Raw genomic sequence first — 15045 nt, 5'->3', positions numbered from 1 at the left:
CTATTGAATCCTATGTTCCAGAGGGAATCAGTTTTATCAGTTTTGGTATGTCCCTCCAGTTTATTTTTCTTTCCCATTATATGTACATATACAAAGATAATAGATTCAATACTATGATCTGTAATAGCAATATATTTATAATACAGTATATATATTTATATATAATATGGTATATAATATAGTATATATATTTATCGTATAGTGTATATTTAATAAAATTTGTTGTTGCTTAGTTGCTAAGTCATGTCCAACTCTTTTGCAACCCCATGAATGTAGCCTGCCAATCTCTGTCCATGGAATTTCTCAGACAAGAACACGGGAGTGTTCTGAAATGCACTAGAGTGCCATTTCCTTCTCTAGGGGATCTTCCCAACCCAGGGATCCAATCTGTGTCTCCTGCATTGGCAGGCGGATTCTTTACCATTGAGTCACCAGGGAAGCCCATTTAATACAATAATATATATTTAATGCAATAATAATATATGTTTAATATCAAATAATATATTCAACATAATTGTTGAATATGTACAAAATAATACATATTTAAATATTAGACCATGTTGTAATACAGTTCACAGCCTGCTTCAACAACATTCTAACATTTAAATGTGAATATTTGAACTCATAGATCCATTTATTCATTCAGAAAATATATAAATGGTTCAGTTCAGTTTAGTTCGGTTCAGTCGCTCAGTTGTGTCCGACTCTTTGTGACCCCATGAATTGCAGCACGCCAGGCCTCCCTGTCCATCACCAACTCCTGGAGTCCACCCAGACTCACGTCCATCAAGTTGGTGATGCCATCCAGCCATCACATCCTCTGTCGTCCCCTTCTCCTCCTGCCCCCAATCCCTTCCAGCATCAGGGTCTTTTCCAATGAGTCAGCTTTTCACATGAGGTGGCCAAAGTATTGGAGTTTCAGCTTTAGCATCAGTCCTTCCAAAGAACACCCAGGACTGATCTCCTTTAGAATGGACTGGTTGGATCTCCTTGCAGTCCAAGGGACTCTCAAGAGTCTTCTCTAACATCACAGTTCAAACGCATCAATTCTTCGGTGCTCAGCTTTCTTCACAGTCCAACTTTCACATCCATACATGACCACTGGGAAAACCATAGCCTTGACTAGATGGACCTTTGTTGGCAAAGTAATGTTTCTGCTTTTCAATATGCTATCTAGGTTGGTCATAACTTTCCTTCCAAGGAGTAAGCGTCTTTTAATTTCATGGCTGCAATCACCATCTGCAGTGATTTTGGAGCCCCAAAAAATAAAGTCTGACACTGTTTCCCCATCTATTTGCCATGAAGTGATGGGACCAGATGCCATGATCTTCGTTTTCTGAATGTTGAGCTTTAAGCCAACTTTTTCACTCTCCTCTTTCACCTTCATCAAGAGGCTCTTTAGTTCCTCTTCACTTTCTGCCATAAGGGTGGTGTCATCTGCATATCTGAGGTTATTGATATTTCTCCTGGCAATCTTGATTCCAGCTTGTGCTTCTTCCAGTCCAGCATTTCTCATGATGTACTCTGCATATAAGTTGAATAAGCAGGGTGACAATATACAGCCTTGATGTACTCCTTTTCCTATTTGGAACCAGTCTGTTGTTCCATGTCCAGTTTGAACTGTTGCTTCCTGACCTGCATACAGGTTTCTCAAGAGGCAGGTCAGGTGGTCTGGTATTCCCATCTCTTTCAGACTTTTCCACAGTTTATTGTGATCCCCACAGTCAAAGGCTTTGACATAGTCAATAAAGCAGAAATAGATGTTTTTTTGGAACTCTCTTCCTTTTTCAATGATCCAGCGGATGTTGGCAATTTGATCTCTGGTTCCTCTGCCTTTCCTAAAACCAGCTTGAACATCTGGAAGTTCATGGTTCACGTATTGCTGAAGCCTGGCTTGGAGAATTTTGAATGGTTAACCTATAGCAAAATATGCAAATGTTGAAGGGAACATAGGCCAGAGGTCTACTTCCAATTTGGGTTAGCATTTATCTAATAAATGTTTTTGCTCCTGGTTTTAATTTTTTAAAGCCATACATTCTCCTTGCAAAACTTCCTGAGTAATTTGAAGACTCCTAAGAAATAGAAAACAAAAAGGATTTTGCTGATTAAGATCAATAGGCTTTGACAATCCATTTAAGAAGTGTAAATCAACCCAGGAATGTGTGGAAGTGGATACAGCCCTTAGGCAATTTCTAAATGAGGAAGTATGGATTTTCTATACACTACTTCTAACGAAGAAGGTTTTAAAAACAGAATTGTTTGACGATTTGTTGGGGTTTTTTATTTGGGTGCTTTTGTTTTGTTTTTCCCCCTCTCTTTAACTTGAGAAGTCAGTGAAAAATGGCACAGTGGCTTGAAATAACAGTAGGAGATAAACATCTTCACTTTTCACTTTAGATTGCCTCTTTTCCCAGAAAAACAAACAAACAAACAAACATATTTTCTGGTATAGTTGGACAGTGGTTGCTTCCTCCAATAGAAAATCATAATAACCAAATGGCACGGGGAAAACAGTTCCCGAAGTTATTAGATAAGCTTCAGTGAATAAAACAAAAGCAAAAACTACAAAATTTTATGTAAGGATATAGGAAAGAAGGAAAAAAAAAGAAGAAAAGAAGCTGGCCTTTAACTTTCCCACTCGGCAACCACAGCTTTTGCCTGCCCTGCCAGCAGAATCGGAGAAGGCAATGGCACCCACTCCAGTACTCTTGCCTGGAAAATCCCAGGGACGAAGGAGCCTGGTAGGCTGCAGTCCATGGGGTGGCGAAGAGTCGGACACAACAGAGCGACTTCACTTTCACTTTTCACTTTCATGCCTTGGAGAAGGAAGTGGCAACCCACTCCAGTGTTCTTGCCTGGAGAATCCCAGGGACGGGGGAGCCTGGTGGGCTGCCATCTCTGGGGTCACACAGAGTTGGACACGACTAAAGCGACTTAGCAGCAGTAGCAGCAGCCAGCAGAATCCTTGTAGATAATTTCAGGCCGCCCTGCTTGTGTTTGCCATGTGGGTAGCAATTCTGCCTGAGGAACATCCATCTCACAGAGAGGACCATCCCTTTCCCTGATTTGAAAAAAGGAAGAGGTAATCCCCACTATAAATAGCTGGGGTTTTGCAAACTAGGTCCTCAGCTGAAACTTCAGTTTTATATTTTGACACTTTGGGTTTTGGGGCCACAATCATGATAAGAAAACTACCTGCATAACAGCTGTACATTCAGATGAGAAGGGTTCGGCAATCAGAGAGTGCAGTATTGTAAATGAACATGTTTACAGGGAAAAGCACTTAGCATCAGCTCAGCTAGAGAGGATGGGGGAATGCATTGTGCTTAATTCAAGGCCAAGTGGCTATGGGCGTGGAGGATGTTTTTGGATACCATCATCTTGAAGAAGACAGTCACAGTGGTTATAAATTGACTTTTTATGGAGAAAGTAAGACTATTCCTAACCTATTGCACTGATATTATATTTAGTTAATATTTTATGAAAGAAAAGTCCTCCCATTAGAGGTCGCAAATTGCTTTATAATTATAGTACTTCACAGAATAGACTGCTTCGTTTTATGGCAAAAGCACAAAATACAGCCGCCTTTCCCACATAACTTCTTTTGCAGAGTCCTTGTGGTAAATGATTCCTCTCATTACTTTTTTCTTTATTTCAAATATTAGTTTAAACAGAAAATCATGTTGCATATTTGGTATAGGTTCATGACATAATGATGTAGAAATTTCACTGAAGCAGAGCTGGGGTACCCAAGGGATTAGAAGTGAGCAAAGATACTGCCTTCATCTTCCAAACTCTGGTCTGTCTCCATGCCACTCTTACAGTGACTGAAGCCATTAAACATGATGGCTATTTGGGAATCATGATGGTAATGAATTGATGGTTAGAAGAGCATCAAATTTTCATCAGATTATGGACTGAATGGGAATGGAAATTGGACCAGTTTCTCCTCCTCCTCCTTCTTTTTCTACTTTTCTCCAAAATTTTCAATAAGTAACAGACCTAAGTTTCTAGCAAGCAAGGAACATGTTGTATTTATTTTTGAATTCCAAAGAACATCACAGGTTGGCACCAAATAAAGGTTGCCACAAAAAAGGCTTTCTTTGATTGAAATTTGCTGTGTAGCAGAAGCTGTTAGTGCCCTGACATATCCCAATAGCAGTCCTTGTCCCTGTGTACACTGATGGAGTCTTACTGCAGACACCCAGGACTCTCTGCCAGGGCCATTCTCTGGCCACTGCACCCTACTCCATTGGAGCAGGGTGGGTGAGCATGGGTGGGGAGCATGGATGGGGAACATGGCCAACAGGAATTAGTGCCTCAAGGAGCCATTGTCGACCAGCAATGAATGGAAGTTGGTGAATAAATGCCCCCCTGACCCCTCAGGTTGGACAACTCAGAGATGTATATTACAGACTTTTCCAGAAGTCCCCAGTAGGACTGAACTTCAGTTACGTGGTAATATTCTCATAATATTCTCATGAATATTCCTGTTCTCACTTCCTTTCCTTTCTCTTTTTAATTTTTTTTAAAAAATTGAAGCATAGTTAATTTACAATGCTGTGCCAATCTCTGCTGTACAGCAAAGTGATTCAGTTATACACATATAGACATTTTTTAAAAATATTCTTTTCCATTATGGCTTATCACAGGATATTGAATATAGTTCCTTATGCTGTACAGTGGGGCTTTCCAGGTGGCACTAGTGGTAAAGAATCCACCTGCCAATGCAGGAGATATAAGAGATGTGGATTTGATCTCTCGGTCAGGAAGATCCTCTGGAGGAGGACATGGCAACTCACTGCAGTATTCTTGCCTGGGAAATTCCATGGACAGAGGAGCCTGGTGGTTTAAGGTCCATATGGGTGTGAAGAGTCATACCCAACTGAAGCGACTTAGCATGCACACATGCTGTATAGTAGGATCTTGCTGTTTATCCATCCTATATACAATAGTTTACCTCTGCTAATCCCACATTCCCTCCCCTACCTCCCTCACCCTTGGCTCACCAAGGCTGTTCTCAACACTAATTTTTAGAGAAATACAAATCAAAGCTTCCTTTCCTTTCTTGTTTCACTTCCTCAGGGTGCCCCTACCACTACTTCTAGAGATGGCATCTCAAATAAACTACTTGAACTCAAACCTTATCTTAGGTCTTGCTTCTGAGAAGCCCAACCCAAGACATGCTGCTACCCCAGGTCACCCAGGTTGATAAGAAATGATGGAGAGTCTTCTGTGTGCCTAACCTGTACCAGGTACAGGGGCTATCAAGCCATTTAAGGTATTTACTCTTATGCTGCTCAGAAATCCCTTGCAAATTATCTTGGAAAGTAAGACATACACATTTAAAACAATTAGTGGGCCAGACAGCATTATATAGGGCTATCAGATTGTAAAGTGTGTTTTACAGATAACTGGAGACAAGGACAGTGGAACAAGGTTCTACAAGAGTGGTATGGATGAAAGTCATACAAGAGTGGTTTGACTTGGGAGAAGCTAATGGGAGCTGGTGCTGTGAACAATTCAGAGACACTGGTGCATTTAGGACATGGGATTGGGTAGATCCCCACAGTAGTGTTCTGCATGCAGTGGGGGCTCCATAAATGTTGCATGGATGGAGAAATAAGCAGGCAAATGGATTAGTCATCAAAAACTGAGATGAGCTATGCTATATATGATCCTTACTAAATTTTGGATTTATATTATATAAATGCATAAGTGCACTCATCTCACATTCTGGGATTTTATTTTAAGTATAAACTTTCCCACTTTTCATCTCTTTCTCTACTCCACCTACCTCAGCTTGTCTCCCCCCCTCAGGAGATCTGCCGTTCCCTAGCTGGATGACCACAGCGATTTATTTAATCTCTTTAGTCCCAGGGTCCTCGTCTGTAAAATGTCCAAAGGTGGACTATAACCCTGTGGTTTATTTGACTCGTGTCTCTCTCAACCCCCAGGAAAAGCAAAACCCCAGCCTCTCTATGTCATATTATGTTCAACCCTCCCCTATATAGTTTTATTGCCAAGCTTCTAAAAATATTGGTGGTCACCCTCACTAAATTAGATCACATATAAAATTCTTTTTAACAAAAGGTTTGGACCTAGAATTTAATGGCCTTGAAGAAGTCACTTAGTCTTTCTGAGGCTAAATTTTCACTTTCAAAAAATGAAGCTATTGCTTTTGTACTAGAGATAATTATGTAAAGTACTTGGCTCATGAATGCTCAGAAAATTGTACATTTTTTCATTAACTATATTGAGATGTATCTTACACATAATAAAATATATGCATTTTAAGGACACGGTTTGATGATTTTGAAACGTGAGTACAGCCGTGTGACCACTCCGGCCAACATATGGACTATCTCTATCACCTCCAAATGCTCTCTTGTTCCTCTTTGCAGTCAGTCTATCCCTTCACTCCTGGCTCCAGGCAAGCACGGATCTGCTTTCTGTCACTATAGATTACATGTGTCTTTTTCTAGAGTTTTGTATAAATAGAAGCACACAGCGTGTGCTCTTTTGTGTCTGATTTCTTTTGCTCAGTGTAATGTTTTTGTGATTCATTCATGTTTTGGTGTGTATCAGTGGTCTGTTTCTTTTTAATAAATGGTAGATTTCATTTTGCGAATGTAGCAAGAATGTTTTTTTCTTTCTTGGGGCCTTTGGATATTAAATATTTTGTAGATAGAACTGTGGCCAGAAAGAGACAGACAAAATAGACTGAAGCAGAGGCCAAGTCAGTTTGGGCTTGCACACTGTTGAAAAGAGTTTAGGTATTATTCAAAGGGCAATAGAAAGTGCTTTAAGCAGGGCAGTGGAGTGTTTCAGATTTTAGAAGATGACTCTGCCTGCTTTGTGGACAATGGATTGAAGAGTGGCAAGTATAGGATAAGAAGACCAGTTTGGAGACTACGGCAGGAGTTCAAGCATGTGTCCAAGAAGTTGGCTGAGGGTGAGGGAACTAAGAGGAAAGAAAGTGGATAGATCATTAGAGATATAAATTGGTGCTCAGAAGTATAAGATTTACCCACTGGATGTGGAAAACAGGGATAAGGAAAAAGGAAAAATCAATGATGATGCCACTGAATTCAGAATATTCTTTCTCAAGTAATTGAAAATCCCATTCATTTAAAATATGGACTTTATCCATTATGAGATCTTCAAGCTCAGACTCCTTTGTCATTCCCTATTGCCTATAGGAAAAAAATCACACCCCTTCATGTGGCGTAAGGCCAGTCTCAATCGGTACCCTGTTTAATTGGCCAGCCTCACCTCTTTCCTATATCTAGTCATTCCGTTCATCCTTCTGGGAATGTGGCATGACTAACAAAACACATTCCATTCCCTCTGCCTGGAATTTCTTTCCAGTTCATATCCATAGGGTCTTTTGTATCAGCAAAGTATTTCAGCACCCCACTTACTTTGCTCCCATAGCATCCTGCATACCTCTCTGTTCTTATTCCACTGTGTGTTATTAATAATTATCTATTCCACCATACATTATATGTTCCATTAACCATGGGTCTTGTAAGATTAAAAAAATCTAATTCCTATTGTATATCTATATTTGCTTCTAGCACTATCTCCAGCATACTACAGAGACTCAATTAAAGTTTCTCAAATGAATAACAGAGATGGGGGAGGAATGTTTGACAGTTAGTGGTAAATAGACCTATTTCTGCTGAATATCAATATTTCTCTATTTTCTCCCTAAATTAGAATCAAAGAACTCCCAACGAGCCACCAGAAAAGACAAAAATATGATTCACACATTCACTAAATCATTCATTTGGCAAATACTTACTGAGAACCTACTATGTGGCTATTATGGTTGTTTAAGTATAGGAAGTAAGATCCAGAAGGCCTGTGTATGTATGACCTTCTTTGAGAAGAGACAAAAAATTATCAAACCACAAAGTGAATAAGATATCTTCAGATGGTCATAAGGGCTACAAAGAAAATAAAACAAGGGTAATATGGTCGAGGTGACAGTCTCTGAGAGGTGATCAGAGAAGACTTCCATGAGCTAGCCATGTGGAAATCTGGGAGAAAAATTTTCCATTCAGACAGATTCTGACTGCAAAGACCCAGACTGGGAATCACTGTGGTGTATTTAAGGGGGAAAATATCAGTTATATACACTAAGTTCTATTCTCAAATGCCGTGGCACGGTTTCTATAAAAGAAAATCAAAACAAACAGAATTGTTAATATATTTTAAAACAAACTTGAAATGTTATTAAAATTAAGCTGTGTGTCTGTATATCTTCTACTCCCCTTTCCTAACTTACATTTACCAATAAGTTTGTTTTTAAAAATGTTATGGACTGTATGGTATTTCCATATGGATACTGGTGGCTCAGATGGTAAAGAATCTGCCTGCAATGCTGAAGAGGCAAGTTGGATCCCTGGCTTGGGAAGATCCCCAGGAGAAGGGAATGGTGACTCACTCCAGTATTCTTCCCTGGAGAATTCTCTGGACAGAGAAGCCCAGTAGGCTACAGTCCATGGTGTCACAAAGAGTTGGACACGATTGAGTGACTAATACTTTCACTTCACTTTCATAACTATAGCTTAATCAAATCTCTATGATCAACAAACTTCTATGGTAAATATTTTTAATTCTGAATGTTTCATGTGATTATTTTTCTTGTGACAGAATTTTAGAGGAGAAACTGCTGAGTCAAACAAAATTTAATCCCCATGACTGACTTGCCCTTTAAAAAGTTTGTAAGAGTGTACTGACCCACCAGCTGTGCACAGGTAAGTGGTCTTCCTTAGCAGCAATAATGGAGATTAGACTCCTGATCAGTTAGCTTGTTTTGTATCATATAAGGGCTTCCAGGTGGAACTAGTGGTAAAGAACCTGCCTGCCAATGCAGGAGACCTGGGAGAGGGGAGTTCAATCCCTGGATTGGGAAGATATCTTGGAGGAGGAAATGGCAACCCATTCCAGTATTCTTGACTGGAGAATCCCATGGACAGAGGAGCATTGTGGGCTACAGCCCATATATTCACAAAGAGTCGAACACTACTGCAGCGTTTAGCATGCACACATGTACTACATGAACAGAAGGAGAATTGGGCAAGCTACCCCCAGGCAAAGCCTCAAATGTGATTGGAGCTGCCATCATTCAGGTTGCCTCCATGGGCAACCTGGTATTAGCGATTGTTTCTATAGTCACTGAGGTTGTCGGTGCAGCCCTGAGTCATTTGAAGTAGCTCAAAATCAGCCAGATCTTTCTCAGTGGACAGAATGAGAGGAACTCCATCGAATGTAACGCTCACATGGTTGTTTTCTGATTCAACTATCAATTTTCTTCAAGTATGTTATTTACACAGGGTCTAAGAGTTCCTAGGGGGCTTCCTTGCTGGCTCAGGTGGTAAAGACTCTGCCTGCAATGCAGGAGATCCCAGCTCAGTCCCAGGGTAGGGAAGATCCCCTGGAGAAGGAAATGGCAACCCATTCCAGTATTCTTGCCTGGAGAATTCCATGGACAGAAGAGCCTGGAGGGGTACAGTCCACGGAGTCGCAAAGAGTTGGACACGATTGAGCGACTTTCACTTAAGAGTTCCTCCTAAGTTTTGTGAAACCGAGGACCATTAGTATAGAAAATATATGCAAAGCAATCACTGAGGGCTCAAAGAGGAGCCGTTGCTAAATCTACCAGCTTCTAGTAAAGCATTGCGGAGAAGGCAATGGCACCCCACTCCAGTACGCTTGCCTGGAAAATCCCATGGATGAAGGAGCCTGGTGGGCTGTATGTAGTCCATGGGGTCGCTAAGAGTCGGACATGACTGAGCGAATTCCCTTTCACTCTTCACTTTCATGCATTGGAGAAGGAAATGGCAACCCACTCCAGTGTTCTTGCCTGGAGAATCCCAGGGACGGGGGAGCCTGGTGGGCTTCCGTCTATGGGGTCGCACAGAGTTGGACACAACTGAAGCGACTTAGCAGCAGCAGCAGCAGTGAAGCATTGGGGCTTTACTGCCCTTGCCCAAACAAAGCAATATGTAATAGTTCTATGTTTGAGTGGGAAAAAGTAATCAGAAGACATTGCTCCTGAAAGCTTTAAATATTAATAGTCAAATCATTTAACTTTTCTCTTGCAATTATAGAAATACATAACTGGGAAGATTTTGAGATATCATCTTGACTTACGATTTCTTACCTTTGAAGAAGCCAAGGCCCAATTTTGATGTAAAAATATTTTCTGGAATCCTGATTTGAGAGCAATAATTCTTTTAGTTTGTTGTTTGAGACCATGCATTATGGCAAAGAGACTAAAAATTCAGAAATCATGTTTAAGTTTATTTCACTATTCCAGAAGTAAATCTGCATCCCTCCTAAAAGGAAAGATGTATATAAGCTATACATATCACATATTCAGTTCGCAACATGGGTCACTTGCAACGAACTTCAAGCCCATTTCTTGCCCCTTTTCCTCTTTAGGAGGGTGTTGACTGCAGATTAGGAATTGTTGAGACTATAATTTAACTGATGAAGAAACTAAAGTGCAGGAAAATCTTGTTAGTTATCCAAATCCCAGAGTTAGAAAGGAGAGAAGTAGAATCAGAATGCCTGTTTTTTTCTCTAAGGCTCTTTCCTGGGATGAGACGGAACCATAACCAAACAATTTATTACCAGTGTGATCTTGGGCAGGTCACTTAACTTCTCTAAGTCTCGTTACCTTAGTGCATGAAACGAATATTGAATTACATAAATCATGAGGGCGCTTTCTCAGAAAGCACAACGTCTGACCCAGAACAAATGCTCTGTTCAGTTCAGTTCAGTCACTCAGTCATGTCCGACTCTTTGCCACCCCATGAATTGCAGCACACCAGGCCTCCCTGTCCATGAGCAACTCCCGGAGTTCACCCAAACTCATGTCCATTGAGTCAGTGATGCCATCCAGCCATCTCATCCTCTGTCATCCCCTTCTCTTCCTGCCCTCAATCTTTCCCAGCATCAGGGTCTTTTCCAATGAGTCGACTCTTCGCATGAGGTGGCCAAAGTACTGGAGTTTCAGCTTCAACATCAGTCCTTCCAATGAACACCCAGGACTGATCTCCTTTAGGATGGACTGGTTGGATCTCCTTGCAGTCCAAGGGTCTCTCAAGAGTCTTCTCCAACACCACAGTTCAAAAGCATCAATTCTTTGGCACTCAGCTTTTTTCACAGTCCAACTTTTGCATCCATACATGACTACTGGAAAAACCATAGCCTTGACTAGACTTTGTTGGCAAAGTAATGTTTCTGCTTTTTAATATGCTATCTAGGTTGGTCATAGTTTTCCTTCCAAGGAGTAAGTGTCTTAATTTCATGGCTGCAGTCACCATCTGCAGTGATTTTGGAGCCCCCCAAAATAAAGTCAGCCACTGTTTCCCCTGTTTCCCCATCTATCTGCCATGAAATGATGGGACTGAATGCCATGATCTTTGTTTTCTGAATGTTGAGCTTTAAGCCAACTTTTTCACTCTCCTCTTTCACTTTCATCAAGAGGCTCTTTAGTTCCTCTTCACTTTCTGCCATAAGGGTGGTGTCATCTGCATATCTGAGGTTATTGATATTTCTCCTGGCAATCTTGATTCCAGCTTGTGCTTCTTCCAGTCCAGCGTTTCTCATGATGTACTCTGCATATAAGTTGAATAAGCAGGGTGACAATATACAGCCTTGATGTACTCCTTTTCCTATTTGGAACCAGTCTGTTGTTCCATGTCCAGTTCTAACTGTTGCTTCTTGACCTGCATATAGGTTTCTCAAGAGGCAGGTCAGGTGGTCTGGTATTCCCATCTCTTTCAGACTTTTCCACGGTTTATTGTGATCCACACAGTCAAAGGCTTTGGCATAGTCAATAAAGCAGAAGTAGATATTTTTCTGGAGCTCTCTTGCTTTTTCCATGATCCAGCGGATGTTGGCAATTTGATCTCTGATTCTTCTGCCTTTTCTAAAACCAGGTTGAACATCTGGAAGTTCACAGTTCATGTACTGCTGAAACCTGGCTTGCAGAATTTTGAGCATTACTTTACTAGCGTGTGAGATGAGTGCAATTGTGTGGTAGTTTGAACATTCTTTGGCATTGCCTTTCTTTGGGATTGGAATGAAAACTGGCCTTTTCCAGTCCTGCGGCCACTGCTGAGTTTTCCAAATTTGCTGACTAGTGAGTGCAGCACTTTCACTACGCATCTACTATTTATTATTATTATTATTTTGATTGTTCGTATTTCTAGAATATCTACTTCAGGCTTCGTGATGGACAAATTAAAGACCCCCAAATCTTATTTACAATTTCCTAGCCAAGACTCTTTGTTTATCAATTTTTAAATTACCCAGTGCAAACCCATATAATGTAAAGCTACAGGAAGCCTTTCCTTCTCTGCAACTTACAAACTAGTCTTGCCTCCTGGATATTTACATAAGAACACAAATTCATTTATCTGAAACTGTGGGCATAATTGCCTTTAACTCTTCTCCTGCAATTATGTGATTTGTCTTTCCATCATTTGCACCTATCTCTTTGCAGAGTGAAACTATTTTTTAAAAAATGAAATCTTGTAGGTCTTGAAGGATCATGAACTTGGGTGAAAAAATGTTATTATTTCTGCTATGAAAATTGGTCTATTTACTGGTTTTTTACATACGTAGCTAAAGCAAAACAAACAAACAAAGCATAAAACAGCACCATTCTGATTTCTCAACACCACCATTACAGCTTAGGGAAATTCAGCAATTTTTTTCTCCTGTCTTTTTTGCTGTTATGGTCGTTAGGACTACATATAAACAAAATGTGACTCTAAAACAGATTAAAGCAAGAACTAAAAACTAATTTGTTTTGAAAAAGAGTCTTCTGAGTTTATTTCCAATTGCTTTTCTGTATGTACAGGTAACAACATATTTGGAGCTTTTCTCTCTGGACCACGAGTACATATCACAAATTATCAAATATGTTGGAGAAGTACTTGTCAGAGACAAAAATAGGTATGCGAGAGAAGTTTTCATTCTTTCTTTGATGTAAATATTAAACGGACACTAGTCATATTGGTTAAAAGCTTCCTGAATCTGATGCAATAAAATCGTTTGCCAGCATGGGACGTGTGGTGAGCTCTGCAGTCATAGAGTCCAAAACTGAGTTAAGTGAGAAAAGAAACAAAGGATAGCCTGTGAGCACACGGAGACAATGTGCCAGCTGTGAATTCTGGAGGAAAGGACTGTGTCTTGCCTCAAACAGGAGCAATTTGATCTCAGACTAATCATTTCACCTCTCTGAACATTGTTTCCCATTTATAAAGTAGGAATAGTCATCATCTTAGCCAATTTTATTTCTCAGGGTCGTGATGAGAATCAAAGATGATGAATATAAAAGGGTTTTGTAAATTATAAATGTTCACAAAATGATTTAAATAAAGTTATAGTGATTTGAAAGTCTCTGTTAATTTGTTTTCACACTCCAGGGAAGAAATTAGGTAGGACATAAAAGCAGACTGAACTCTAATTCTTTATTTTCACGCACAGTGAAATACGTATCATCTGAGAGAGAAATAAAACAATGCTCTAATTCTTGCATCATAAAAAAACAAAAACAAGATCTCCTCTCTCTGTACATTGTGATCTAATCGTACTTTGCTGTATTTCATTTCCTCTGTGTTGGACATTCTTATCTGACTATCAAAGGTTGGGGTCACAATGTTGAAACTCTATATTCACTTTTATCTCCCACCTCTCCAACAATCTGCTTGATGTGATCCATATCAGGTCTGCCTTATCTGCCCTCTAAAATATTTTTCTGTTAATCACCAGATAATTCAATTGAGACAGTAATTGCTTCTTAAAAATTACTGACTGTATATAGTTTCCTTTTTGATGCATGTTAATACCCAAATGATAAAGTTTCTCTTTTTGTGTATATCCCTCTGTGACCTTTTAGAAATGATAAGCAGCTTTAAAAACATCACTTCTACATGTTTTAAACATGAAAAAAGTGTCACTTAGTCGTGTCCAACTCTTTGCCACCCCATGGACTATACAGTCCATGGAATTCTCCAGGCCACAATACTGGAGTGGGTAGCCTTTCCCTTCTCCAGGGGATCTTCCCAACCCAGGGATCGAACCCAGGTCTCCCACATTGCAGGCGGATTCTTTACGAGCTGAGCCACAAGGGAAGCCCATTTTAAACATAAACATATAGATATGAATATACACATAAATTATCTAAGACAGAGCCATATGTAATTTATTAATTTTAAACTAGTGATCAACTTAAAAAAAAAAAAACAACTTTTAAAGCATGTAATCAGGCTGGGGATCAGAGAGGGTAAGACATGTCTCTTTAATAAGAGTCAAAGTATTTGGAAAGGGGAATATCATTTGTTTTGTTTTTTTTAGGCAAATCTGAATTTCTTCATGTTCGTGACTGTCAATTACACTTAATTTAAATCTCTGGTTAATATCTGGGGCCCCTCTTTCCTGGGGACATACTGCTTTCTGAGCATTGTTTTAGAAGGATTCAAGTGCCTATGTGCTCACAATAGACTTACTTCACTTAGCATGTAGTACCTTCAAGGTCCATCACAATAGAGCAAAAATAAAATAAATAAAAGAACTGAAGAGTAAAATCTCACAGATCAGTTCCACAATGACACAGATACAGGGTGTTTCCTTCGTGATGCTTGCGTGCTTTTAGCTTTTTGCTCAGAGGGTGACATTCATGACTGCTACTCTGGCAGCCAGTGTGCATCTGGTGGCAGCACCCACATGTTATAACTGAGCAGACACAGCCAAAATCACCACCATGTGATTTACGGGGTCATTTTAAGAAGAGTAGTGCCTATACGCGAAAATCATGAAGCAGGCACTGCTGGGTGCATTTGGTGGCTCATTCGTTATTCTGTTTGGTGGACTGGTGAGGTGGAAGAATAAAGACTTATTGTTCACATTTCTATGTGATTTGACTCAAGCATGTTTAAAGGGTAGTTTTTGTACCATGGAGATGATTTGATCCTGCCATGGCTCCTACAGTAAATATTTATACTTAATTTTATCAAA

The sequence above is a fragment of the Bos indicus x Bos taurus genome, chromosome 15 (assembly GCF_003369695.1).
Source record: "Bos indicus x Bos taurus breed Angus x Brahman F1 hybrid chromosome 15, Bos_hybrid_MaternalHap_v2.0, whole genome shotgun sequence".
NCBI lineage: Eukaryota > Metazoa > Chordata > Mammalia > Artiodactyla > Bovidae > Bos > Bos indicus x Bos taurus.
This window is presented reverse-complemented; position numbering follows the sequence as displayed.